General features: G+C 37.5%; 2 long non-coding RNA genes across 2 annotated transcripts; both read left to right on the top strand.

The window, feature by feature from the left end:
• The first annotated feature begins 4,955 nt into the window (after positions 1–4,955).
• On the top strand, positions 4,956–6,523 carry LOC141408499 (uncharacterized). Its single transcript, XR_012423574.1, has 2 exons — positions 4,956–5,074; positions 5,801–6,523. It is a non-coding gene; the product is annotated as an uncharacterized lncRNA (long non-coding RNA).
• A 1,094-nt stretch (positions 6,524–7,617) lies between these two features.
• On the top strand, positions 7,618–9,646 carry LOC102129235 (uncharacterized). The gene is made up of 2 exons (XR_006692195.3): positions 7,618–7,744; positions 9,128–9,646. It is a non-coding gene; the product is annotated as an uncharacterized lncRNA (long non-coding RNA).
• Positions 9,647–27,597: the final 17,951 nt, after the last annotated feature.

Here is a 27,597-nt window from a genome sequence, read left to right as displayed (position 1 = left end):
GTTCTCTGCAGTAAATTGTAGTTTCACAACTTTTCCTTGTTGCGTCTTTTTACTGGAAACTAGGCATTAGGCTACTTCTGTGAACGGGAGAGCTCTGCCTTCAACAGTTAGGAGTTAAATGTTTTCCACAGCCAAATTTTAGTCTTAATATTGTCCCATCAGCAGGAAAACAGCCATTTGATTCCTATGTTCTTTTAAGGCACCTATTTCGTCTCCAATTAAGACAGTACTTAATTAGTAAGAGGACTTTAAGTCTGGAAGTTAACTGAAACCATTTTTCTAAGGGTAGATGCTTTAGCATGGGCCATAATAGCAGGCAATCTAGCAAATTTCCTCCATTGAGGGAGCCTTGCCTTTTATATAGTCTTTCCCAAGATCCATGTTTTTTCTTTGCGGGGGGAGGCACACAGGTCACATAAGTCTAGGAGGTCAAAGGGAAATAATAGGCAGAGGACTAGGACTACTTGGGTAAGCATGACTAGGCCTCAAAAGTCTAGTCCCTCTGGTGTCATGGCTTGGAGGGTCATACCTACAGCCATGGGTAGCACATTTAACAGGGTGCTAGGACCCAGGAATCAGAGAGGGAAAATAGTTGGGGGGATGCTCCCACTGTTTTCTTCTCCACCTTGGGTCACATATGGAAGGGAAGGAGACTAAAGGGATGCCTTCTCTCACTTCTCTTTCTGGATGGGTAACAGATTGTCTTCAGCAGACACTCCCCTGGAATGTATTTTAAAGCACTGGCACTCTTTCGACCCTGAGTCTTTGGAGAAAAAGCACCTCATATTCTATTGCAGAAGGGCATGGCCTTCTTGATTTTAATATTATCCACCAGTTAGATCTTTTCTGCAGACGGAAGGGCAAATGGACTGAGGTCCCCTATGTACAGACTTTCTTTGCCCTGTGAGATAACCCAGACCTTTACAAGTTCTGTACAATCAACCCAGTTCTTTTAGTAGCCATGGCAGGCAAGTCCGTAGAGCTGAAGTAGATTCCAGAGGTGCAATCTGAGACTGCTATTGAATGTTCCAGTACCCCTCCAATCATACCATCAGCCTCTCCAGTTCCACCATCTCCAGTATTACCCACTCTCCCCTCTTCACTCTGACCTCTGGAGGAAATGCCTGATGGGAATGGTGCCATGAGGGTTCAAATTCCCTTCTCGTTACAGGACCTTAAGCAAATAAAGGCAGACTTAGGCCAATTTTCTGAAGACCCCAATAAGTATATAGAAACTTTCCACAATTTAACTCAGGTCTATGGTGTTTTTCCTTCGTTCACAGTTTAAAATGGTTCTTTTATAATGTTCTTTCAACCTGGGAAAAGTTAATTTTCCAAACCTTAAAATGCATGGCTTAGAGTTGAGCTAGGGGGAAGGGAAACCAGAAGCCTGATATGCTGGCAAAAGGGTAAAATTTTTTTACCAGTTGGGCTTTTGGCTTCCCTCTTACTGTGCACACTGGTAAAAGGGATAATAAGGATTATTGTTTGTATTCTCTGTAAAGTTTTAATTAATGAAAAAGGATACATGAGGTTGGTCTTAAGCTGTAGCTAATCTGATGTGCTTTGTGTGTCTTTCTGTATGGTTCTGTCAAAAGACAGGGTACCTTAAATTAGAATGCAGGCCCACGACCCCATAAGCCTGCTGTTCAAGCCAGTCAAACAAAATGGTCAGTAACAAACATGGCTACAAGCCTCTATCTTGTTTCTTGTCCTTGGGAGCATGACCTGTAACTATATGGCAATTCTTTGTTTTAGTTGCCATGATTTTACAATGGTGGCTGTCTTCTTGTGCTAAGTCAGTTCCTGGATGAAGGCCACAAAATCAGATAAGCCAATTTATTGATCTGTTTGGTGCCAGCTAATCCATCAAGGGCAGGGTTTACAAAATATCTTAAACACTAATCTTGAGAGCAGTTAAGGGAGGATCAGAATCTTGTAGCCTCCAGCTGCGTGACTCTAGGTCATGGTCTCTAATCTTGTGGCTAGTTTTTCAGTCTAGTCCCCAGGCAAGAGGGAAGTATATCTTAAGAAAGAACTGTTACCATCTTTGTTTTAGACTATAAACTGTAAACCAGGCACCTCCCAAAGTTGGTTTGGCCTACATCCAGGGATAGGCAAGGACAGCTTGGGGGCCGGAAACAAGATGGAGTTGGTTGAGTTGGAAGTCTTTCACTATCTCAGTCACAATTTTGCAATGATGGCTTCAAAAGCTGCCTATCACCCCCTTTGAAAATATATTGTACACTCATGATTAAGTAATAATTAAGGCTTGTTGATTTCACCTGTGAGGTTACTTTTCATGAAGTTCACAAGCTGAAAATTATTAACTGCTTGGCATGGCTAAAGTCGAGTAATAAGGGATTTAAAGAGCACTCAGCTTAATTAAAAGTGAATATTCAAGTTATAGGTATATTTAAAAGGCCTTTACATTTTTCTCTTCTTGGATCTTGTTTTTCTGGAAAAAGGTTTTTTTTGGTCTCAGTTGACTAAATTATTTTTCTCCATTTTTTGTTTTGTCACTCTTAATGCATGCATGAGAGGGCCTAAGATAACTTCTGGTAGCAGGGGACTCCATGGGAAAACAGAGGAGCTGCCACAGACCCTGTTTTGTGAAAAAACTTCTGTTTTTCTCATGAAAGCCCAGGAATAAAAGCAGATAGTTCCCTCTCGAAATCAAAGGCTCTGTTCTTTAATTTTAGGGATCTGTCTTTGCCTTCAGTGGTGCTTGCTTATTAGGCCCTAAAATTGCATGCTATCTTGCCCCTGCTCCTCCCAGAGCTCCATCCTGAAGCCAGCAATCCAATTAAAAAAGTGACAGATGAAAAATCTTACAAATGCTGAATCTTCAGTTTGTTTGTGTCACTATATATGTGCCATATATGTGTTATGTGTAGTGTGTATAGAAAGAGCTCAAATTAATTGGCTTAAAAAAATAAGCACTTAAATCAAATATTTTTTAGTTCACATGACTTTAATTTTTAAACTGGTACGTAATTAAAATTGCTTACTAACCGAGTTTTTCACCAAAAGTAAAAGTTGCTAAGAGTTAACAGTGCAGTATGTATTTGAGATCATTAAACAGTTTTACATGCAAGGCATATAAAAACCAGTAAAACACATTTTTTAGTAAAAGATTATAAGAAACATGGAAATGTAAATTTTGCCTAAGGATAAGGGATTATCTTAAACTTAATAAGATAAAGCTGAACATTTAAGTAAGTTGTGGAAACATTGTAAAAATTAATCTTACAAAAATATATAAACATTAACTGAATTCAAAGGGGTATTATATGGTCTTTTCATAAATTGAGCATTAAAATAAAAGCACAAAAATGGTTTTCCTATGATGGTAATCTGCCTTTAGCCAAAGGGGTTATAAAGGGCTTGTAAAGATTTTGCCTTACAGTCAAATTGGTTAAGATTAGATGGAATTGTCTATAAGGTTTTATTTAAACAAATTGGGGTTAACATTAATAAACTAATGCAAGGGTAAAATTTGGCTTTGAACAGGATTTTCATGTAATAGTAAAGGCTAATGAAAAGTTTTTTTATTTTTTTGAATCATTATTTTGGCAAAATAAATAATTTGTGCCAATTTGGAATTCTATTTCATAACATCAAGTGTTTTAAACCTCTAACATTTAACGGCCATCTCAAAATCAAACTCCAAGTTTCAAAATTATCTTTCCTGATGTCTGAATTTCTGGATGGTTCAGAGGGCCCTTGAAACATTCAGAAAAGAGATGAAACAAATTATTTAGCATTTTTTAATCACATGAGATTGCCAAAATAATGTCCAATCTTCTTTCAGTTATATTTTGGTGAATACTACTAATATATTTTATAAAATTGTATGGGGTTTCTAAAATTCTAATGTCTGAATATATGCTATCAATCATAATTGAGGGTAAAATTACTGTAAGCTATGGAGATAACTAAGCTTCTTTGTCAGTCATGTTTTTAAATGTAACTACCCTGGACATTTTGTCATTCACAGACAATTTTTGTCTTGGTTTGTTCCTTCTCAAAAGATGGTTTATAATCAAGCTATATTAAGGACTTTAACAGGTGTTCTCAAATGCAGGTGTCAAATAGCTTTGAAGATTATGACATTGGAATAGAGAAAAACTGTACAGGACTCACAGAGAACTGGCATGTTCATGAATATCACGCAAAACAAGAAAGTTAAAGCAACTTTCTGGACTTTTGCTTAAAACATTGCTGATCCTTGTTTTGTTTTTCAAAGTTGAGGACACTTATTTTGAACTATTTATGGCCTTTAATAATTAGGTAAGGTATACTCCTGCAAACAAAATTTGGAGCATGTTTTTTTCTCTCTGCCTGGTTCCTCTAGAATTTGGAAACTATCTGTAAGTACTCTTAACCTATGACAATATAGTTGTTTGCATCAGTGCAATAAGAATCCATTTTTCTTTTTCAAGAGGACACAGTTGGAAAAACTGGTTATTTTACCAAGGCTTTGACTGGAAGGGTGTGTTTCCCTTTAAGGAATTAAAACCTGACAGGCAGAGGCAGTAAAAGCCCCTTGGGGCTTGAGAACTGGCCTCATATCTTATCTACACAGTCCCTGCAAAGGGTTCCTAACCTGTGGTCAGTAAAGAATGTCACTTTCTAACAGGTCCAGGAGCTCCAAGTTTATCTTAGGACCTCAAGAGAAAAGGATCACCCAACTTACAGGTATTTGAGGATATAAACCCATGGCTGGGCTCAGCTTTAACAGGTCTTATCTGAGATTACTTATGGAACAGAGTTCCATCAAAGGCAATCAAAAAGGCCTATGTGGAAATAATTATTCTTGTTGTGCTTTATGAAAATAATCAGGCCAAGTATAAGACTTAAGTTTATTCTACAAATAACATGGTCCTATCATAATTTGTTTTTACCAAAAATGAGGACTAGAGAGAGAAATTATGCTTGAAAGCTTATCATGCATTAAATCCTAGTCTTATTGATTGTTCTTAAGCTTTTTGTCTACATTTTAGACTAACCCTGCTTATTCTTGTGAATCAAGTGGTGATCTTCTGCAGTTTGGAAGAAACAAAAAGGAATGGTAATGTAAAAATCTGGATCAGTATGCTAGTTCTGGGCAATTATCCTATAAATTCTGCCAGGCAATGAAAGTGAGTAGGGTGCCCGTAACCCAGAGGTTTCTTTGTTGAGGGAAATAGAATGAAGAAACTTCATGGATCCCCCAAAAGGAAATTCTATATCTTAGCAAGTATAATTTTAGATGGAAATTATCCACCACACCACACTTGCAGGAATTGCTATAGTCTCTGTACTATTTGTAGTAGAGCTATACATGGTGGCACATTCTAACTGAAATATTGGACAGAGAGTTTCCATCATTGTAATATTTTGCTTAATTATTATCCTTAGAGCAGGGTTAACAGCCACCAACAAAAAAGAAGCATGAGAGTTTTACTATCACTGAGTTTGCTAGACCTTCTTATTGAGTTTGGTAATATGTCACACCCTGGCTATGAAAAGAAGGTTCAGGAAAAATCTAGCTGAGGCTAACACTAAAGTTACTCTAGCCACCCAAATCCAAGGTCACTAATCCTAAAAGGAATGTTACTTTATATTGTTTCTAGTAATGTACAGCGATATCTAGTGGAAGGCAACAGGTATTACAATCCATTAGTGTAACTAACAGGTATCAAACTCTTCTGTCAGTTATGGTCTGTAGGACCCCCATTAACAGTGGTAGTCTTAATGCTCATATTGTGACCCTATATTTTAAACTTTCTTGTAAAATTTATCTCTTTTCACCTAGAAGCAATCAAATCCCAAACAGTGCTGTGAGCAGAGCCACACGTGGACACGCCATTCTTCCGAGAACCCTTACATCAACCTCAGGAGACGGTCCAACAGCTGTCCCTCCAGATGACACCCCTTTTCAGCAGGAAGTAGTCAGAAATAATCATCATCCAACACCCCCTAACAGCAGTTACGTTTACTTCTCTTGAGGGAGGAATAATACAGGAGTTATTAAGAAATTATGTTAGGGAGATAGGGTAAGGAGTCCTCGGAAAGGCTTTTCCTTTGAAAAGAATCAGCTCCTGAAACATTTCTTTTCTAATAGAAAGGTGTGTTGAAAAGCCAGGCTGGCAAGCTTTGATATGTGAATGCCAGCAATTAGAAACTGGGTCCATCCAACATAGTGATTCTCACCCTCTTCTCTTTGTCACCTTATGTGCCAGGTGTCATGGCCACCTCCAGATGACTCCACACGCGCAGGATGTCATGGTGACCTGCATTTCCGTATTAAAACGCTAGGGTGGGAGGGCCAGGTTTTTCATGGGCTGTGTGAATGACACACCTGGTCAAACCAATCCCCTAGGCCCTATGCAAATCAGACACCACCCCCAGCCTCCCAGTATAACTGGCTACTTTTCTGCTGCATACGGGGTTTTTCTCTGTTCGGAGCCCGCCTCCCTCTCTATACGGGGATACTTTCTTCTTTCTTGCCTATTAAACTTTCCCCTCCTTTAAACCACTCCACGTGTATCCGTGTCATTTATCTAACTGGTGCAAGACAAAGGACCCCGCTGTTTCTCTAGTTATCAAAGACATATCAGGAAGATTCTGAGGATGTGTTTTCATAGGACACCTGTCCATATTTGGAAAGAAGTTTATGAATTTCAAGTTTGGAATGATCTGGTAACCTGTCTCTACCGGCCTCATCCCAGCAGTCTTCACTTTCAACACTCACAGAGAGGCTGTCCAGGGTAAACCAAAAGTTTGGAGCTTGATCTGATCCTGTCTTCCTGTTTAACACAGACAGAAGTTTTTCTCCATTATTCCTAAGGAAAACAATGATAAGAGAAAATGGAAAGAATTGTGATCTCTTTTTATAATAGCCTTCAGTGCAGAAACCATTACTGCTAGAAGAGAATTTGGAGAAGATTTGTTTCAACTGAATAGTTTAAAATACTAGGAAACTGAAGCCCAGAGCAAGGGAGTGCAGGAAGGTCCAAGTCCCAGGGGGAGTTAGAGGCAAACTAGAACCCAGGGCTCCTGGCTCCTAGGTCAGTGCACTTATACCCAATAACTGGGAAGCTGGAGCAATGCTTATTTTTAGATTCATGCTAGCCAGCAAGCACATAAAGTCATGGGCTGACTGATGCAATCTTAGATTTCTTTAATGAAAGCAGTAGAAATACAGTGTAGGGTACTGCTAAGAACATAGGCTTTGGAGTTACCCAGGCTGGGGTTACCGGCTTGTGCACTTGGGCAAGCTAGTTAATTACTTTGAAGACATGCAAGTATTATAGTACAATTGGATCATAGGAAGATAGTGGTGGTAGGTGAGACTGAACAGGCAAGCAGGAGAAACACCAGGGAGGGATTTTTATTCCTGGATGTTATATCTAGAAAATCAGCTGTCTATATCTTTACCTTTTTCATATTTGGGGAATGGAAAGAGAAGAGTATTTAAAATGGGAGACAGATTTGAGAATTGCCTCCATCATTTTTCAACTTGTGTTACTTTGGGCAAGACAATCTCTATAAATCTTAGTTGTTTGACCTCTGTGGGATCCTTTTTGTAAACTCATTGCCTCCCATTCTCTTGGCCTCCTCTCTATTCTAGCCACTACTAGTGTAAACTGTTCTGCCCAAGTTCCTACCAGTTTTACCCTTGATGGCACCTCAGTTAAGTGTGTGCTGCTTTCTGTCCCAGTGTGCCTGCAGGAGCCTACTCAACACTCACACACAGGTAACCTGAATGTACAAGACAGTTAGTGTCCCAAGGAGGATTCCACAATCAGAGGGAAATGGAAGTGGGGAGTACTTAGAAAAATGGGAGAGGATGAGCAGTACAATGGAGGCCAGTGGATAATGCCTTCTTGAACTGGCTTTTTCTCTCTTTCCTCCATTCATCACTTCTGTTGCCTGCCACTGGTTCTCAAATTACTGCACACAAGCCCTTGGCTCAGGTTCTGCTTTCAGGTGGAAGCCAGGCTAAGGCAGCATCTGTTAAATGGGGGTCAAAATAACAATACTTTCCTTGTGGGTTGTTAAGTGAGCTATGTATGCACACAACATAAAAAAGATCAATGAGATATGCACATAAATATGCACATGAAACACATAGCATGATCCTTAGCACAGTATTAGTGCTCAAGAAGCATTATGTATTGATGTGGCTACTGCTTCTGACCATGGGCTTATATGATCAATTCTGGTGTCTATATTACATATCTTATTTGTGAAATTATAGGCTGAATTTTAATATAGTGATATGGCTAGGCTGTGTCCCCATTCAAATCTCATCTTGAATTGTAGTTTCCATAATTTCCACCTGTTGTGGGAGGGACCTGGTGGGGAGGTAATTGGATCACAGGAGTGGTTACCTCCATGCTCTTCTCATGATGATGAGGGAGTTCTCAGGAGATCTGATGGTTTTATAAAGGGCTTTCCCCAACTTTACTCTGCACTTCTCTTTGCTGCCACCAGGTGAAGAAGGACATGTTTGCTTCACCTTCCACCATGATTTTAAGTTTCCTAAGACCTCCCCAGCTCTGCAGAATTGCGAGTCAGTCAAACCCCTTTCCTTTATAAATTACTGTGTCTCAGGTATTTCTTCATAGCAGCATGAGAATAAAGTAACACATATAGTAATGCGCTTTTTGTTTTCCAGACCATTTTAGTATAATGTTAAAAAATGTAATAAAACATTTCTCGGGATTCATTCCACCCACTATCAAGGGACTTCCAGCTTTACTACTTTTATTTTCTCCAAGTTGTTCTTGATGTCTTCTGAAGCAGACTTTCATGTATTTTCTGCTACTGGAGGTAGTCTAGCATTTTTTCCTGCTGCATATTTGAAGACAATGTTTTCCATCCATTTTGCTAATGTGGAAATTGAAGCTTAGGTGTTTTCTCAACTTGTTGAAAGTCATGCAACTAGTGAGTGGTAGACTCTCAAATTGAACTGACTCTAATTTCAGAACCCAAGTTCAAATTTGTTTTCATTCACTGTATTAGCTCAATTGGATTGTCTTCAACATTTCCAGTCCATTGATCATGATTCTATTATAGCCACCCCTATATATCTGGAGAGTGTAGATAATTTTTCTTTTCTTTTTTTTTTCCCCAGAGACTAAAACAACTTTACCAGATTGAAACACTCAAGACAAAGGAGCCCAGGAAGCAAAATTCATCAGAAAACTAGAGGAAGTTTTCATGGAGTTGCTATGAGTTAGAAACTTTTAATGAATCCGGTTGTATTGTTTACCAAGTTAAGATCCTCTCAGATGTCAGGAGATAGATGTGTAGATGTCAGCTTATAAAATACAACTTTGCTGTGATAGCAGAAATATAAGAGGCTTGAATCCCTCCATGCCAACAGATAATGAAGGAGGCCTGAGATAAGTTGGAAGAAAAACTGGCTACAAAGAGGGATAGCATTTTTTTTGTTATTAAATCAAATATTTATGAGACTGGGCTTTGATTTCCCCATGGTTTAACAATTCAAGGGAAAGATAATTTTTGAGAGATACTTAAGGTATTGGAGTAATTCAGATAACTGTACCTTGTGTGAAAATAATTAATCACTAGAGTTTGGAATGCATACAAATTGTGGTGGGAATAGAATAAATTTTGCAATGTTAATACATGATGATGTAACATGTTCAAATGATTAGAATATGTCCTGGTGTCATAGACATGATTCTATCGATTGTCAATACAGAACATTTGGTTTTGATTTTGGATTTTACTAATGTTTGTTAAATGCCTATCATGTGTTGGACGCTTTTATATTGGTTTTAAAATTTTTAATGATTACTAAATCCATTAAATATATATTATTTCATATTTTAGAGAAGAAAACTGATATTCAGATAAGTTAAATGGTGCTCAAAGACACAGAGTTAGTAAGGTAAAAGTTAGACTTGATACTCAGGTCTGTATGTTTGTATGACATCAAAATCCATTATCTTTTCCTGATATAATGGTTTTTTTGGAGACAAGGTCTTACTTTGTCTGTCATCCAGGCTGGAGTGCAGTGGTGCAATCTCAGCTCACTGCAGCCTCCACATACAGGGCTCAAGTGATCTTCCCACTTCAGCCTCCTGAGTAGCTGGGATTACAGGCACATGCCATTATGCCTGGCCTAATTTTTGTATTATTTGTAGAGATTGGGTCTCATTATGCTGCCAAGGCTGGTCTTGAACCCCCAGACTCAGGCAATCCACCCAGCCTAGGCCTCCCAAAGTGCTGGGATTACAGGCGTGAGCCACCATTCTCAGCTCCATTTCTGGCATTCTTAACCTATAATTTCTGGATCAAAGAAGATTATGGAGACTTGGCTTGAGGTCTGCTGTCATGGTGGAATGAAACAAGCAATAGATTATTTTGAGTGGGAATGAAATAAGGGAAGTCAAGGTCATTCATCAACTGTGCCCAATGATTCATCGTTGGAAAAATTGTGCTCATTAACTTTGTTAAAAAATGAACCAAAATCTGTTAGAGCTAAAGGATCATGGCAGTTGTATGATTCAACCTCCTCACTTCACAGATGTGAATCCTGGGGTCCATAATGGGGAGGTAGTTTGTCCAAAGTTGTTATGTGATGAATCAGTGTCAGAGATCACTCACAAAATTTCTAGCTTTCTGTAGCATATTCCTGGATCTATTCTCTGGAACTACATGAGAAAAGACTAATACTCCTTCCACATGAAAGTCTTTCAAATATTTGGTAACAGTGCTCATGTGCCCTCTGGGTCTCCTGTTTTTTAGGTTTCTCAATGTTCATTGTTTAAGCATTCCCATCATGGTAGAGTTTCTAGACTCTTCATTACTTCAGTGTTTTCCAGAAGTGGACCATATTGTCAATTTCCCTATCAAACTTTGGTATCCAGAAATGAATGCATTGCCCCAGGTTGTATCAGTAAATAATTTAATTAAGGAAAGTGGATATACTTTCTTGCAACTTTCACAATTCAGATTGAGTTTTGTAAATAGTTTAGTGTTATAAAGGAAATTTCATGCTATACTCATTGGTTTCAGAATTACAGAATCATGAATATGGCAAATTGAGTGAAATCAACAATTGCTTTTCCTATTTCAAACTTATAAAAATATCAGATAGAATATGAGAAATTTTATTTGCATCCATAGCTGAAAAAGAAATTAAGAACAGAAAATTCCCTGGTGCTGAAGAGGTAGCACAAAGTTAGAGTAGATAGTGGACCAAAAGCTGAAAATGCTTACATGGTTACTGTAACATCACATAGAGCTTAAAACCTGGGAACCAGGAACTAGGATTCTCTGATAGTGGCATTAGGAAGACATTTAAGGCATCAGAGCTCAAGCTCATACTATAGATAAATTACCTGCCAAATAATAGAAGCCATGAAGATCTGCTCAAGCTCATACTATAGATAAATTACCTGCCCAATAATAGAAGCCATGAAGATCTGCTCAAGCTCATACTATAGATAAATTACCTGCCCAATAATAGAAGCCATGAAGATATCTGTTCATTTCTGGAATAAGGAATAGAAGAACCTGGCCTGCCTTTCCTGGGAGACAGCAAAGAAGTTTGCAATCCACCTGGGGTTGTGTCAATAAATAAATCACCAATGCAGAATCAGAACCCTAGATCTGCACCACACATAGTTGTGAAATATGGCTTCAAATACCCATGGAATATGGATATCAAAACAAAAAGCTAACGTAAAAACTAGTCTAGTACTAGTGCAGACCATAGAGAATAACAGACAGATGTAATGAGTTCTGTAGAGACACTTTCAGAGCAGCAAGACTCCCAAAGTGCTGTTGAAGATAACATCACAATCAAATATTAAAAATCACGCAAATCAATATAATTAATTTGCACAAGGCAAATCAGCAAGTGAAATGAACATCAGTAAATGAACTAAATATTGCCTCTGGAAATATAAGTAATAGAACAATCTAAAAGAGATACTAAAATAAGCAGATTAAACTGATCAAAGAGATAAAAGATTAAAGAATAATAGAAACTAAGACACAAAAAGAATAACTTAAAAATAGGTAAATTTGAAGCAGAATTAAAGTATAATTCTAGAAATGAATGAAAAGGTCAGTAAAATAAGTCACTCAATTGATAGATAAAGAAATAAATAATGATTTTAAAGATAGATCTGTGAAAAATAACATTGGTAGTTTGATAGGTATTGTACTGAATCTGTAAATCACTTTGGGCAGTATGGTTACTTTAATGATATTGATTCTTTCAATCTATGAGCATAAAATGTTTTGCCATTTGTTTTTTTAAGATTTCTTTCAGGCCGGGCGCGGTGGCTCAAGCCTGTAATCCCAGCACTTTGGGAGGCCGAGACGGGCGGATCACGAGGCCAGGAGATCGAGAGACGATCCCGGCTAACACGGTGAAACCCCGTCTCTACTAAAAAATACAAAAAAACTAGCCGGGCGAGGTGGCGGGCGCCTGTAGTCCCAGCTACTCGGGAGGCTGAGGCAGGAGAATGGCGTAAACCCGGGAGGCGGAGCTTGCAGTGAGCTGAGATCCGGCCACTGCACTCCAGCCTGGGTGACAGAGCAAGACTCCGTCTCAAAAAAGAAAAAAAAAAAAAAAAAAAAAAAAAAAAAAAAAAGATTTCTTTCATTAGTATTTTGTAGTTCTCCTTGTAGAGATCTTTCACCTCCTTGGTTAAATGTATTTGTAGATATTTTATTTGTATGTGGCTATTGTAAATGGGTTTGAATTCTTGATTTGGTTCTCAGCTTGTTATTGGTGTATGGAAATGTTACTGATATTTGTATCTTGAAGCTTTCTTGAGGACATGAATTAAATCTAGGAGTCTTGTGGAGGAGTCTTTAGGATATTCTAAGCATAAGATCACATCACAAGCACACAGAAATAATTTAAATTCCTATTTTCCAATTTGGATACCTTTTATTTCTTTCTCTTGCCTGATTGCTCTAGCTAGGACTTCCTTTCTAAGTTGATTAAAAGTGGTGAAAGTTGGCATCCTGGTCTTACTGCAGTTCATAGGGAGAATGTTTTCCACTTTTCCCCATTCAATATGATGATGGCTATGGGCTTGTCATATATGGCTTTTATTATTTTGAGGTATGTTCCTTCTATGCCTAGTGTGTTGAAGTTTTTTTTAAATCATAAAATGACACTGAATTTTATTGAATAGTTATTTCTGCATCTATTGAGATGATCATATGATTTTTATTTTGTATAGTTTATGTGGTGAATCACATTTATTTGTTTGTGTATTTTCCACAGAATTAGAAAAGCCTAAAATTCGTATGGAACCAAAAAAGACTCAAATAGCCAAAGCAATCCTAAGAAAAATGAAAAAAGCTAGTGGCATCATATTACTTGACTTTAAAGTATATTACAAGGCCACAGTAACCAAAACAGCATGGTATGGGCATAAAAATAGACACATAGATCAATGGAACAGCATAGAGAACCCAGAAATAAAACTACATACCTACAACCAACTGATCTTTGACAAAGTCAACAAAAATATACACTGGGGAAAGAACACCCTATTCAATAAGTGGTGCTGGGAAAATTGGATAGCCATATGCAGAAAAATGAAACTGGACTCATATCTCTCATCACATACAAAAATTAACTTAAGATGGGCTGGAGACCTAAGTAGAACACCTGATGCTAAATGAATATCCTAGAAAAAAATGAGGAAAAACTCTTCTGGACAATGGCCTAGAGAAAGAATTCATGACCAACACCTCAAAAGCAAATACAACAGAAACAAAAATAACAAATGGGACTTCATTAAACTAAAAAGCTTCTGCACAGCAAAAGAAATAATCAATAGAGTAAACAGACAACTTACAGAATGGGAGAAAGTACTTGCAAATTAAGCATCCAACAATGGACTAATATCCAGAATCTACAAAGAACTCAAAAGACAAAAACAAATAACTTCATTAAAAAGGGGGCCAAGGACATGAACAGAAATTTTTCAACAAAAGACATACAAGTGGACAACAAACATAAAAAAAAAAGCTGAAGGTCACTAATCATCAGAGCAATGCACATTAAAGCCACAATAAAATACCATCTTACACCTGGATGTAAAATACCATCTTACACTCTGGATGGTCGCAGAATGGCTATTATTAAAAGCCAAAAACAACAAATGTTAGCAAGGATGCAGAGAAAAGGAGAAAGGAAATACTTGTGCACTGCTCATGAGAATGTAATTTAGTGAAACCTTTATGGAAAACAGTATGGATATAGCTCAAAGAACTAAAAATAGAACCACCACTTGATCCAGCAATCCCACTACTGGTATCTACCCAAAGTAAAAGAAATCGTTCTATCAAAAAGGCACCTGTACTCATATGTTTATTGTAGCACTATTCACAATAGCAAAGTCGTTGTGTTCATCAGTCATCAGTGGATGACTGGATAAAAAAAGTGATGTATATGTATATATACATACACCATGGAATACTATTCAGCCATAAAAAGAATGAAATCATGTCTTTTTCAGCAACATGGGTGGAACTAGAGGCCATTATCTTAAGTAAAATAAGTCAAAAACAGAAAGTCAAAAAACTCATGTTCTCATTTATAAGTGGGAGCTAAACAATGGGTACACACACACATAAAAAGGAATAATAGGCATTGGAGACTTCAAAAGGTGGGAAGGTGGAGGGGAATGAAGGATGAAAAGTACCTACTTGGGTACAGTGTTCACTATTCGGGTGATGGTTACACTAAAATCCCAGACTTCGCCATTACGCAATATGTCCAGGTAACAAAAATGTAGTTGTACCCACTGAATCTATAAAAATAAAAAAATTAAAAAGATATACCTTATTATCCAGAATGTAGCACAGAGAAACAAATATATGGAAAACAAAAAAAAAGATTGAGAATGGAAACCAGAGATTCCAACATAATAGAAGTAACAGATGAAGATAACAGAGAAAATAAGATAGATACAATATTGAAAGAAATAATGGCTGAGACTTTTCCAGAATAAAATATGCGAATTTACAAACCGAAAGAGCACAGAAGTCCTGATCAGGATAAGTTAATTAATTGATGCCAAATACCTAATGAGCACTTACAAGCCAAACACTGTTGTGCCAAAAACTTTTACCCTTATAGACCTTACATTCTAAGTGAAGGTAAGGAGAAATGGAAAATAAACAAAGCAGACAACAAAAGTCAAGAAGGGAAGTGGGGTACTGTGTTTACCTTCTGATCCTCTGGTGACTATGTAGCTTCTCCATTCATATGTTTTTGCTGTTTGTTGAGTCAGAGATTGGTCCTTTTCCTCCCTGCACATCATGAAGCATGGTCTAATTATAGTTCCCAACAACATCTGGATGTCCTATAAAATCAAATGAATTTATTGGAATTAATTTCTCTACCATCTTTTTTTTTTTTTTTTTTTTTTTTTTGAGACGGAGTCTCGCTCTGTCGCCCGGGCTGGAGTGCAGTGGCGCGATCTCGGCTCACTGCAAGCTCCGCCTCCCGGGTTCACGCCATTCTCCTGCCTCAGCCTCCCGAGTAGCTGGGACTACAGGCGCCCACAACCGCGCCCGGCTAATTTTTTGTATTTTTAGTAGAGACGGGGTTTCACCGTGGTCTCGATCTCCTGACCTTGTGATCCGCCCGCCTCGGCCTCCCAAAGTGCTGGGATTACAGGCGTGAGCCACCGCGCCCGGCAATTTCTCTACCATCTTTATCTGTATCCAGTTTTATGCTCTGGTGAGTTTCCATCTTGATTTCTAAGGCTGTACTCATGTGTTCTTGGAAGGAAGTAACCAAGAATTCCATTATTTGCCCGTCCACAGCCATGCCTTCAGAATTGTCATTCTCATTTTGTGCCTGTTCACTCATCTAGATCTTTACTGCTGCAACCTCAGTTTAGTGCTCATGGTTTCTTTCTTAAATAATTGCAACTGTCCCCTAATTAGTCTTCCTTCTTCCAGTCTCTCTCCCCTCTAATTTATTATCCACATTGGCAGTTAGGATGACTTTACTAAAATAGGTTTGAGTATGTCATTTTCCTGTTTGAATTACATCACTAACCCCCATAGCTTTTCTAAACCATACAAGACACTCTGTGATCCAGCTTCTTCCTGCCTCCCCAGTCTCCCTTTTCCCCAGCCTCCATTTCCACCCTATGTGCCATCCATATAAAATGTATAGATGGTACCTTGAATGGTCATGTGTTTTCAATATGTTTCTGTCCCTTTATTTATTTGGCTACATTTGTATGACAAACTTTTTTCACCTTAATTTCTATTGCTGACTGCCAGACAAATATATACTCCTCTGGAGATTTGGTTCAAGTTTCACCTCTTCTGTAATACTTCTCCTGACCCCCATCTTGTAGCTGAACTAATCCACCAAAATTTTTTGAGACCCCTTGGACTCTAAAGGCAAGTTTCTCTCATAATGTCCTCACATTATCTTGCAAATTTTTTGAGTGTATTTGCCCAAATACACTCTTCTGTTATTCTGGAGGGTGGATACCATTTCTTATTTTTTCTATCCTCCCCCTTGCCAAATATCTGACATATACATAAAACCAAGTACGTGCTTTTTTTTTTTTTTTTTTTTTTTTTTTTTTTTTTAAGAAAATGGATAAAGGAATGATGGCCGAAACAAAGATGTCCATTTCGAAATAGAATTGGTTGTCTGACTCTGACCCTAGAGGCCTTGTTTCTATTCTTTGGCCATGGAGAGCTAATCAGAATGTGTGGATCTTTCTTGAGGCACGACTGCAAGTCCTAAAACTATGGTGTTCTTCACTCTGACTTATGGGAAACCTCCAGTCACTTGAGGACCTTGAAAGTTCCCTCAAAGGTAAAGAATGACCACATTTGCTTTAACCACATAAACAATTAACTCTCCAATAGTGTGGAAAACAGCTTTTGAGCTGTATTTATCGATGCATAGATTTCACAGAGCTGTGATATTTGGAGACAAATAGCTGTGTCCATAATTAAGACTGCTGAGGAATTGGCAGATGTGATATGATGGAAGACTCAGGTTTTCCAAGGGGGCAAGATTGGTCAGGGTAATACAGTCTCTGTGACCTTGGTGCCCTCTTCCTAGTCATTGATTTCCCAATCAAATACAACCTCTCATTCAATCATTCCCCATATACTGTAACTTATGGATGCCCTGCTGTAGGAGGTCAAGATGACCTCCTGATGAAACTATAGGGGATGGTGATCTCAGCTTATTTTGTTTTATTCAATATAACAAGGTGATGAAGAAGAGATTCTCCATTAATGACCTTTTTATTTTTTAAATCAAGATTATTTCATTGTGTAGTAAAACTCATGGAGTGGGCAGCAGTCATCCTTGTCAAGAGTCTTGATTTTAGACTGGGTTTGTGTTCTAACTCCACCACATTAGATGTTTTATTTCATTTAATCCTCAAAAAAACTTTGGAAGGTATTGTGACCTCTCGTTTTAGAGATGGGGAAAATGAGTCTTAGAAAGATTAATTGAATTTTCTAAAATCTCCCACTACATGGTGGAGCTATTTAGTATTAAAAGCTGATTCTAGAGAAATAAGAATATGTATTCTATTTTTTTTTAATTTGAGTGTCAGTCTGACTAGCTATGCTAATAATTAGGAATCAAATGGTTTTCTATCTCTCACTTCTACTCACTGGTTAGTACTCAGCCAACATACTGAAATAAAATTTTCAAATGAAATTAAAAGAGTTTCTTGAACTACTTCATTCATGTAGACTTATTTGAATTCCCCAAGTTGTGTTAGGGACCGCTGATACACAACTATAATATGCCCCATATCCTACTGTTGAATTCATCACATTATAATTATTTATTTCATCTATTTTTAACTAGTCTGTGCACTCTTTCAAGGAAGGATTATGTCTTTGTAACTTGAGGGCTTAGCAGAGCAACTACCACTTTGTAGATCCTTGGTATATACTTGCCAAATGAATAAAAGATACTGACATATATTCACTTAAATAAATTTATGATACTATTTTGATAGACTCAGCTGGTGGATTAATAGGCTCTCCTGCCACAGAGGACTGAAGTGAGGGTGGGGCTCAGGAACGGGTTCTTGCTTCTCTGGCACAGCTAGAATGCATGTGCTGAAGGTGGTCAGCCTCCAGGCTCGGTCCCTTTTGGGTGTAAGGTGATGAGCACTGTGGTGAAGTGTTGACATTTTTCTACTAAATGGAAGCAGAATTTGAACTTGATTTCATTTTCCTTATCCTGTTATATGTTGTGTTTAGCATAAGACTTAGAAATGGGCATGTCTGTTGTGAATTTGCCTTTTCCTGAAGACCACGTATGTGCATTTATGCTTTATGACTGTCTATGCCATGAAACTTTCCTTAGAGATCATTATTGTCCATGCTGTTCCTTGAACCTTCAAGAAAGCAAATCCTTGGATCTCTAACCCTTGACAACTCCTATGGTCTGAGGTTGGATTCAAATTTTCTGCTTATAAAACTGACTGCTGTCCAGCTTTAATCTAGATATATACTAGATAGGTAGTGACAATGAATATAATGAATGGCCACAGGCTCCTGCTGCTGTGTTCCATCCCATGAAATCAGACCCCCTTCCTGCTGATGCTAGCCTGGATCTCATCTGAATTTTCCAAGTTCATTTGAACAGAGTTCCTCGGACTTCTTTATTTAAGGCTTACTTCATTCCTGTTTCTGGATCACATTGAGGTCAAGCATATGTTGTGACTGAAGTTTTTTAGTTATGACACAGGAACAGGGAAAAGGTAGGAGAGGTTTTCTGTGAATTTTCAGGACTTGAATAGCTCCATCTGGATGAAAACAAAACAAAGAAAAATTCTGATCATAAGTGTAATGCTTTATGCACTTTAGGGAGATAGTTATGTCAACACAATAGTGAAGAAGAAATTGAATCATTCGAGAAATGAAGATACACAGTATTTTTGAGTAAGTCAGCCATTCTCATTGCTATTTTGGACAGGGTCATGCCTTTTATGGGAATTTTAGAAATCTGAGAACTCATTCACTGGACTGGCTTTAATCAGACTGCACCATTTTCTCTCTTGTTTCTTTGTCATTGATGAGAGTTTGGTCATATGTGGCTTCCTAAGCACATAAGTCATAATGCAGGTTTTTATGCAAGGTGTGAACAAATAGGTGACAGATGGTCCCTGAGATGCTTGAGAAGATTGCCTTATGAATTTACCCTCAGCAGGCTGACCTTCACAAACTGGAAGCATCATCTTTGCAAGGGCAGGTTCAGTGTCTGCTTTGAAAAAGTAATTTTCTTTTGTGAATAACATGCTGTGTCATGGTTTATAACAATGAGAGGAACTGAAAGCTATAGAACTCAGGAGACAGAAAAGGGCTGTCTCTCTAAGGAATAACAAGAACTGATCGTGTTCCCTGCCATATAGTGATGAAAAGGCATCTGGTAAAAGCTTTTAGTTGATTTTCTCTTCTCCTAATCGTGTTCAGGAATGCATCTAAAGCATCGTGTGCCTTTGAAAGAAAAAAGAAGAACCATTTTAAAGAAGAATGCCTTCATTTAAAAAGATTTTATCTAATGAGAGTTGGGGACATGGGCTCCTTATAATGTATACAATCCAACACTGTGCTATAGGAACATAGAAGAGTTAGAAGGAATTCTTTTTGGGAGTTTGGAAAGGTTTCACAGAGAGGTGATATTTGAGCTGGTCCTTAAAGAGTATATAGGAGTTTTCCAGATGAAAACAAAAGGGAAACAACCTCCCAAACAAGGAAAAAACCATGTACAAAGGCACACATAAAAAACATTTCCAAAAATCTCTACATATATATATATTTTTGTTTGTTTGTTTGTTTGTTTTTTGGTCCTGGAGTCGGTATGAGAAATACTGCTTAGGTTTCCAGAGTAGCCAAAAATGCTATTTTTGGAATCATGCACCTAAAATATTAAATTACAATTTCAACTGTATTCTTTAATTCAAAAAATATTTATTGAACATCCGATGTTGTTCTAGCTATATAGCAGCCAAGTGATATAGCATGAACAAAATAAAACAAAAAATTCCTTCCCTTGTTGTATTTAAGGGCTTCTGAACGTTATAACATTTCTGAGAGTTTTGATTTGAGGATGCTGGGAAAACAGGCTCCTTCTCTCTCTCTCTCTGTTACTCTCTCTCAGTGAAAACATACAGATACTTCTGAGCTGTTGTAACAGGAGGTAACTCAATGTTAGGGATGGAAAATACAGGCACATATTCTCTTACTTCCTGCTCTTGCTGCTTTTTCAGACGTAACTAATTAAATATGACTTGGTTTCTTATAAGCCTGGATCCAGCCCCAGAATCTTTCTTAAGATAGCATACCAAGTAACCACTTCCAGCTAATCAGAACTGGCTTGCCAGATGAAAGCTCTAAGTCGACTACTCTGTGTAGTTCTAAATTTGGGAGGATAAAAGGGCTTTCAGAAGGCTCTATCCTGGGTGAGGGAGTCAGTCCATACTAGTTGCTGATGATAAATATTTAGCCTTCTATTTAATTCAGTTCAATACAGAAATTTCTTGGGCACGTAATATGTTCTGGCATAAGTTAAGGTCCTTATTATCAAGGAGATTAAAGTCCAGTGAGTAAGGGAGAGAGATATGTTAGCCAAGCCTTGCAGTATGGGTTAGTAAGTATAATGGAGACTAAGATAAAACATGCAGAGAAACAAAGGAGGGTATAATCCACTCCATGGGGGGATGGAGAAAGGGTGATGGAAGACTCAGAATGATATTTCAAGTGTACACTTGGCCTCCGTCGTTTCTGCATCCATGGATTCAAGTAACCACATATCAAAAATATTTGGGGAAAAATTGCATCTGTCCTGAACATATACAAACATTGTTTTCTTGTAATTATTACCTAAAAAATACAGTATAATGACTATTTACATAGCATTTACATTGTATTAGGTATTACAAGTGATCTAGAGATGATTTAAAATATATGGGAGAACGTGCATAGGTTATATGCAAATACTCTGCTATTTTATATCAGGGACTTGAGCACCTGCAGATTTTGGTATCCAGGGGAGATCCTGGAACAAATCTCTCACAGATACCAAGGGATACAAGGGATAACTGAATATATATATGTGTGTATATATGTGTGTGTATATATATGTTTGCTTTACATTCTCTTTATTCACCATTATTGAGGTATGATTGATGAATAAAAATGATATATGTTGAAGGTATACAACATGATGTTTTGATATATGTATACATTGTGAAGTATATGATTGCCAAAATCAAGGTAATTAATATATCTATCATCCTACAAGGTTATCTTTTTGTTGCAACAAAACTTAAGATTTATTCTTGTGGTGGTTAATACTGAGTGTCAACTTGATTGGATTGAAGGATACAAGTATTGATCCTGGGTGTGTGTCTGTGAGGGTGTTGCCATAGGAGATTAATATTTGAGTCAGTGGGCTGGGAAAGACAGACCCACCCTTAATTTGGGTGGGCACAATCTAATCAGCTGCCAGTGCCGATATAATATAAGCAGGCAGAAAAATGTAAAAAGAGAGACAGGCCTGGCCTCCCAGCCTACATCCTTCTCCTGTGCTGGATGCTTCCTGCCCTCAAACATCGGACTTGAGGTTCTTCAGTTTTGGGACTCAGAGTGGGTCTCCTTTCTCCTCAGCTTGCAGACAGCCTGCTGTGGGACCTTGTGGTTGTGTAAGTTAATACTTAATAAACTTCCCTTATATAAACAAACTTTAATAAACTTAATATATATATATCTTTATATATATCTTAAACTTCCCATATATATATAATTGATGAATAAAAATGGTATATATATGGAGATATATATATATCTCTCCATCCTATTAGTTCTGTCCCTCTAGAGAACCCTAATACAATTTTCTTAAGAAATTTCAAGTATATAGCACATTATTATTAACTATTGTCACCATGCTGTGCATTGTATCCAGAACTTATTCACCGTCTTACAAATCTTACAAATGCAAGTTTGTACCCTTTGACCAACATCTCCTCATTTTCCCATTCCTGACCCCTGCTAACCATTATTTTACTCTCTGTTTCTATGAGTTTAAATATTTTAGATTCTGCATATAAGTGAGATCATGTAGTATTTGTCATTCTGTGTCTGGCTTGTTCTACTTAGCATAATGTCTTCCAAATACACCCATTTCATTTCAAATAGCAAGAATTCCTTTTAAACAAAAGTTGACTAATATTTCATTATGGGTATTCATATCCACATATTTATTTCACGTTCTTTCCTTCCTTCCTTCCTTCCTTCCTTCCTTCCTTCCTTCCTTCCTTCCTTCCTTCCTTCCTTCCTTCCTTCCTTCTTTCTTTCTTTCTTTCTTTCTTTCCTTTCTTTCTTTCTTTCTTTCTTTCTTTCTTTCTTTCTTTCTTTCTTTCTTTCTTTCTTTCTCTCTTTCTCTCTTTCTCTCTTTCTCTCTTTCTCTCTTTCTCTCTTTTTCTTTCTTTCCTTCTTTCCTGACAGAGTCTCACTCTGTTGCCCAGGCTAGAGTGCAGTGGCATGATCTCAGCTCACTGAAACATCTACCCCGCAGGTTCGAGGGATTCCCCTGCCTCAGCCTCCCAAGTAATGCTTTAAGCCTCCCAAGTAGCTGGGATTACTGTCACCACGCCTGGCTAAATTTTTTTTCTTTTTTTGTATTTTTAGTAGAGATAGGGGTTTCACCATGTTAGCCAGGCTGGTCTCGAACTCTTGACTTTAAGTGATCTGCCCGCCTCAGCCTCCCAAAGTGCTGGGTTTACAGGTGTGAGCCCCTGCACCCAGTCGATTTCACATTTTATTTGTTGATTCATCCATCAACAGACACTTAGGCTGTTTCCATATATTAGCTTTGTGAATAATGCTGCAATAAACATGAAACTGAAGATATCTCTTCAACATATTGATTTTGTTTTCTTTGGATGTATACCCAGAAGTAGGATTGATGGATTGCATAGTGGTTCTATTTTTATTTTTATTTTTTGAGAAACCTCCAAACTGTTTGCAATAACTCTGTACCAATTTATCTTCCCCCCAACAACATATACGGGCTTCTTTTTCTTCACATCCTCACCAACACTTGTTACAATCTGACTTTTTGATAATAGCCATTCTAAGGAGTATGAAGTGATATGCCATTGTGGTTTTGATTTGCATTTCTCTGATATCAGTTTAGTAATGTTGGTTCATTTTCATAAACATTTTGGCCATCTGTATGTCTTTTTTGAAAAAATGTCTATTCAAGTTGATGTGATTTCGCTATTGTCCTCACCTGAATCTCACCTTGAATTGTAATAATCCCCACCTGTCAAGGGCAGGACCAGGTGGAGACAATTGAATACTGAGGGGCCGTTTTCCCCATACTGTTCAGGTGATAGTGAGTGAGTTCTCGTGATAGTGAGTTCTCATGAGATCTGATGGTTTTATAAGGAGTTTCCCCCTTCGCTTGGAGGCTCTCTTTCTTCTCTCTCCTGCTCTCTTATGTGAAGAAGGACAAGTTTGCTTCCCTTTCCACCAGAATTGTAAGTTCACTGAGGCCTCCTCAGCCATGCAGAACTGTGAGTCAATTAAATGTCGTTCCTTTATAAATTACCCAGTCTTTATAGCAGCACGAGAACAAACTAATAAACAGGTCCTTTGCCCATTTTTTATAGAGTAATTTTGTTTGTTTGTTATTGCTATTGAGTTGTATACATTTCTTGTATATTTTGGATATTAATCCCTTATTGGATATATGGTTTTCCAATATTTTCTCTCATTCTATGTGTTTCTTTTTCATTTTGTTAATTATTTCCTTTATTGTGCAGAAACTTTTAGTTTGATGTTCTACTTGCTTATTTTTGGTTTTGTTGTCTGTGCTTTTGGTGTCTTACTGAAAATAATCATTGCCAAGACCAATGTCATGGAGCTTTTCCTAGTGTTATTTTCTAGGACTTTTATGGTCTCAGATCTTATATTAAGTCTTTAATTCATTTTGTGTTTATTTTTGTGTGTGGTGTAAGAAAAGGATTAAATTATATATTTTTGCATGTAGATATCCAGTTTCCCAACACCATTTATTGATGAAACCATTCTTTCCCCATTGTGTATTCTTGGTGTTTTTGTCAGAGATTTGTTGGAAGTATATGTATGGGTTTATTTTTGGGCTTTCTATTCTGTTCCATTGGTCTGTTCCATGTGTCTGTTTTTATCCAGTACATACTATTTTTATTACTATAGCTTTGTAATATAATTTCAAATCAGTAAGTGTGCCACTCCTAGCTTTATTCTTGCTCAAGATTGTTGTAGCTGTGCATGGTCTTTCTTGGTTCTGTATAAACTTCAGGATTGTTTTTCTACTTTTGTGAAAAATGTTATTGGAATTTTGATAGGGATTACATTGAATATGTAACTTACTTTGGTCAGTATGGGCATTTTAACAATACTGATTCTTTCAATCCATGGCACAAGGTATCTCTCCATTTATTTTCAATTTATACCATCAATGTTTTATAGGGTTTAGTGTACAGATTTTTCACCTTCTTGGTTAAATTTATTCCTAAGTATCTTATTCTTTTTGACATTATTGTAAATGGGATTGTTTTCTTAATTTCCTTCTTTCTTTCTTTCTTTTTTTTTTTTTTTTGCATAGGTTGTGTTTAGGGTATAGAAAGGCAACTGTTTTTTGAATGTTAATTTTAGATCCTGCAACTTTACCGAATTTCTTTATTAGTTCTAACCTTTTTTGGTGTGGTACCTTTAGAGTGTTTTCTGTATACATTATCTGCAAACAGAGATAATTTCACTTACTCCTTTTCTATTTGGATGACTTTAATTCTTTTTCTTGCCTAATTTCTCTGGCTACGACTTTCAATACTGTTAAATATAAGTGATGAGAGTGGAAGATATTGTCTTATTTCTGGTCTTAAAGGAAAAGCTTCGAACTTTGCACTGTTAGTTGTGGGTTTGTCATATACAGCCTTTACTCTGTTGAGGTACATTCATTTTACACTAACTTGTTGAGCATTTTTATTATAAAAAGATGTTAAATATTGTTGAATGCCTTGTTTGTGCCTATTGAGATGATTATATGATTTTTGTTGTTCATTCTGTTAGTTATGTATCATATTTATTGACTTGAGTATGTTGAAGCATCTTTGCCTCCCAGAGATAAACCATACTTGATCATGGTGGTGTATGGTTCTTTTAATGTGCTGTTGTACTTTGTTTTCTAGTATTTTGTGGAGAAATTTTGCTTCTAGATTCATCAGGAATAGTTACCTGTAATTTTCTTTTTTTGTAATATCCTTGTCTGGTTTGGTATCAGGATAATGCTGGCCAGAAAATGAGTTTGGAAGAATTTTATTCTCTTCAATTTTTTTAAATCAGTGGGAATCCATGTTTGGGATTTTGATCTTTATCTTAAGAGCAAAAGAAAACCATTGACAGGTGTTATTCAGGGGAGGTAATAAGATGACCACATTTGCTTTTTGAAAATCACTCCAAATACACTGACAACAGATTGGAGGAAGACCAAAGTAGATAAAAGAAACTAGTTGTGATAGTTCTAATGTGAGGTAAAAGTGGCTTCAACTAGGATTATCCCAGTGTGCGTGGAGATAAATATACTCAAGAAATATTACTGGCTAAACCAAAAGGACTTGGTGACTAATGAGATATGGATACAAATAGAGAGGGAGATATCAAAGATCAGTCACAGATTTCTGACCTGAACTGTTGGGTGCATGATGGTGACATTCCTTGAGATATTTATCTTGAAAAAGAACCAGATGTAGGTGCAAACCATCTTCCATTTATACATTTCACCTGAGGAACCCAAGGATTAGAGGAGTTAGGTGAGTTGCTTCAGGTTATATAACAACTTAGTGTTGACCAATATTTAGATTTTTGGACTCATTTTCAGTTTCTCTTCTTCCTCCTCACTGACTCACAACAGCCTTCTAAATTAACTCTATGTGTATAGACTAGTCTCCTTTTAACTTATCCTCCACTCTTATACACTACTCTGTCTAAAACCCTCAGTAACTCCCACTTTTTGACTAAAGCTTAAAGTTAAGAGTCCTTTCATAGCATATGAACCATTTCTTCACCTGAAAGAAACTGTGAATCATTAAGTTTAGTTAAAACAGAACGTAAGGGTGAAGAGAGATTAGAAAACAGACTAAAGAGTAGATTAGAATGTAGATTAGAAAGACTTATAATTTTCCTATGTTTAGAATATAATTTAAGAGAGAGAGTTATTAAATAATTTTTATTTAGCATTTATTTTTATCTAGTTGTGTATGCACATAAAGACTCAATTTTTTCTACCATGGTTTTATTTTAAAAAGGCAGTCTTCAGCTCTGCAACCTACCCCATTTTCCCAGTTTAGAGAGGTACACACTTTTAACTGTTTTGATTAAATTATGACTGATTTTACATATTTACCTTCAATTTTCTAAATCATATGCCTATACTGCTACTCATTGATTGTTTAGTTTTGGGCATTTATCTATCAACTTCCCACCATAGAAGATGAAAATTTAGCCCTCTTTCACTTTTCATCTCTTTCCTGGCCCCATCATAGACATACACACTTACCATCTGTATTAGTCCATTTTCATGCTGCTGATAAAGACATATGCAAGACTGGGGGGAACAAAGAGGTTTAATTGGACTTACAGTTCCACATGGCTGGGGAGGCCTCAGGCACTCAGGTGAAAGGCACTTCTTACATAGTGGCAGCAAGAGAAAATGAGGAAGATGCAAAAGCTGAAACTCCTAATAAAACCATCAGATCTTATGAGACTTATTCACTACTGTGAGACCAGTATGGGGGAAACTGCCCCCATGATTTAAATTATCTCCCACCAGGTCCCTCCCACAAGATGTAGGAATTATAGGAGTACAATTGGAGATGAGATGTGGGTGTCATATCATTCCCCTCCTGGCCCCTCCAAATCTCATGTTCTCACATTTCAGAACCAATCATGGCTTCCCAGCAGTCCCCCCAAATCTTAACTCATTTCAGCATTAACCCAAAAGTCTACAGTCCAAAATCTCATCTGAGACAAGGCAAGTCCCTTCCACCTATGAGCCTGTAAAATAAAAACCAAGCTAGTTACTTCCTAGAAACAATGGGGGGTACAGATATTCGGTAAATACAGCCTTTCCAAATGGGAGAAATTGACCAAAACAAAGGGGTTACAGGGCCCATGCAAGTCCAAAACCCAGTAGAGCAATCAAACTTTTAGCTCCAAAATAATCTCCTTTGACTCCAGGTCTAACATCCAGGTTACACTGATGCAAGAGGTAGGTTCCCATGGTCTTAGGCAGCTCCAACCCTGTGGCTTTGCAGGCTACAGCCTCCCTCTCAGCTGTTTTCTTGGGCTGGCATTGAGTGTCTGTGGCTTTTCTGGGTGCATGGTGCAAGCTGTTGGTGGACCTACCATTGTGAGGTCTGGAGGATGGCGGCCCTCTTCTCAAAGCTCCACTAGGCAGTGCCCCAGTAAAGAACTCTGTGTGGGGGCTTTGACCCCACATTTCCTTCCACACTGTTCTAGCAGAGGTGCTCCAGGAGGGCTCCA

This window comes from Macaca fascicularis, chromosome 14 (assembly GCF_037993035.2).
Source record: "Macaca fascicularis isolate 582-1 chromosome 14, T2T-MFA8v1.1".
Lineage (NCBI taxonomy): Eukaryota > Metazoa > Chordata > Mammalia > Primates > Cercopithecidae > Macaca > Macaca fascicularis.
This window is presented reverse-complemented; position numbering and strand designations above follow the sequence as displayed.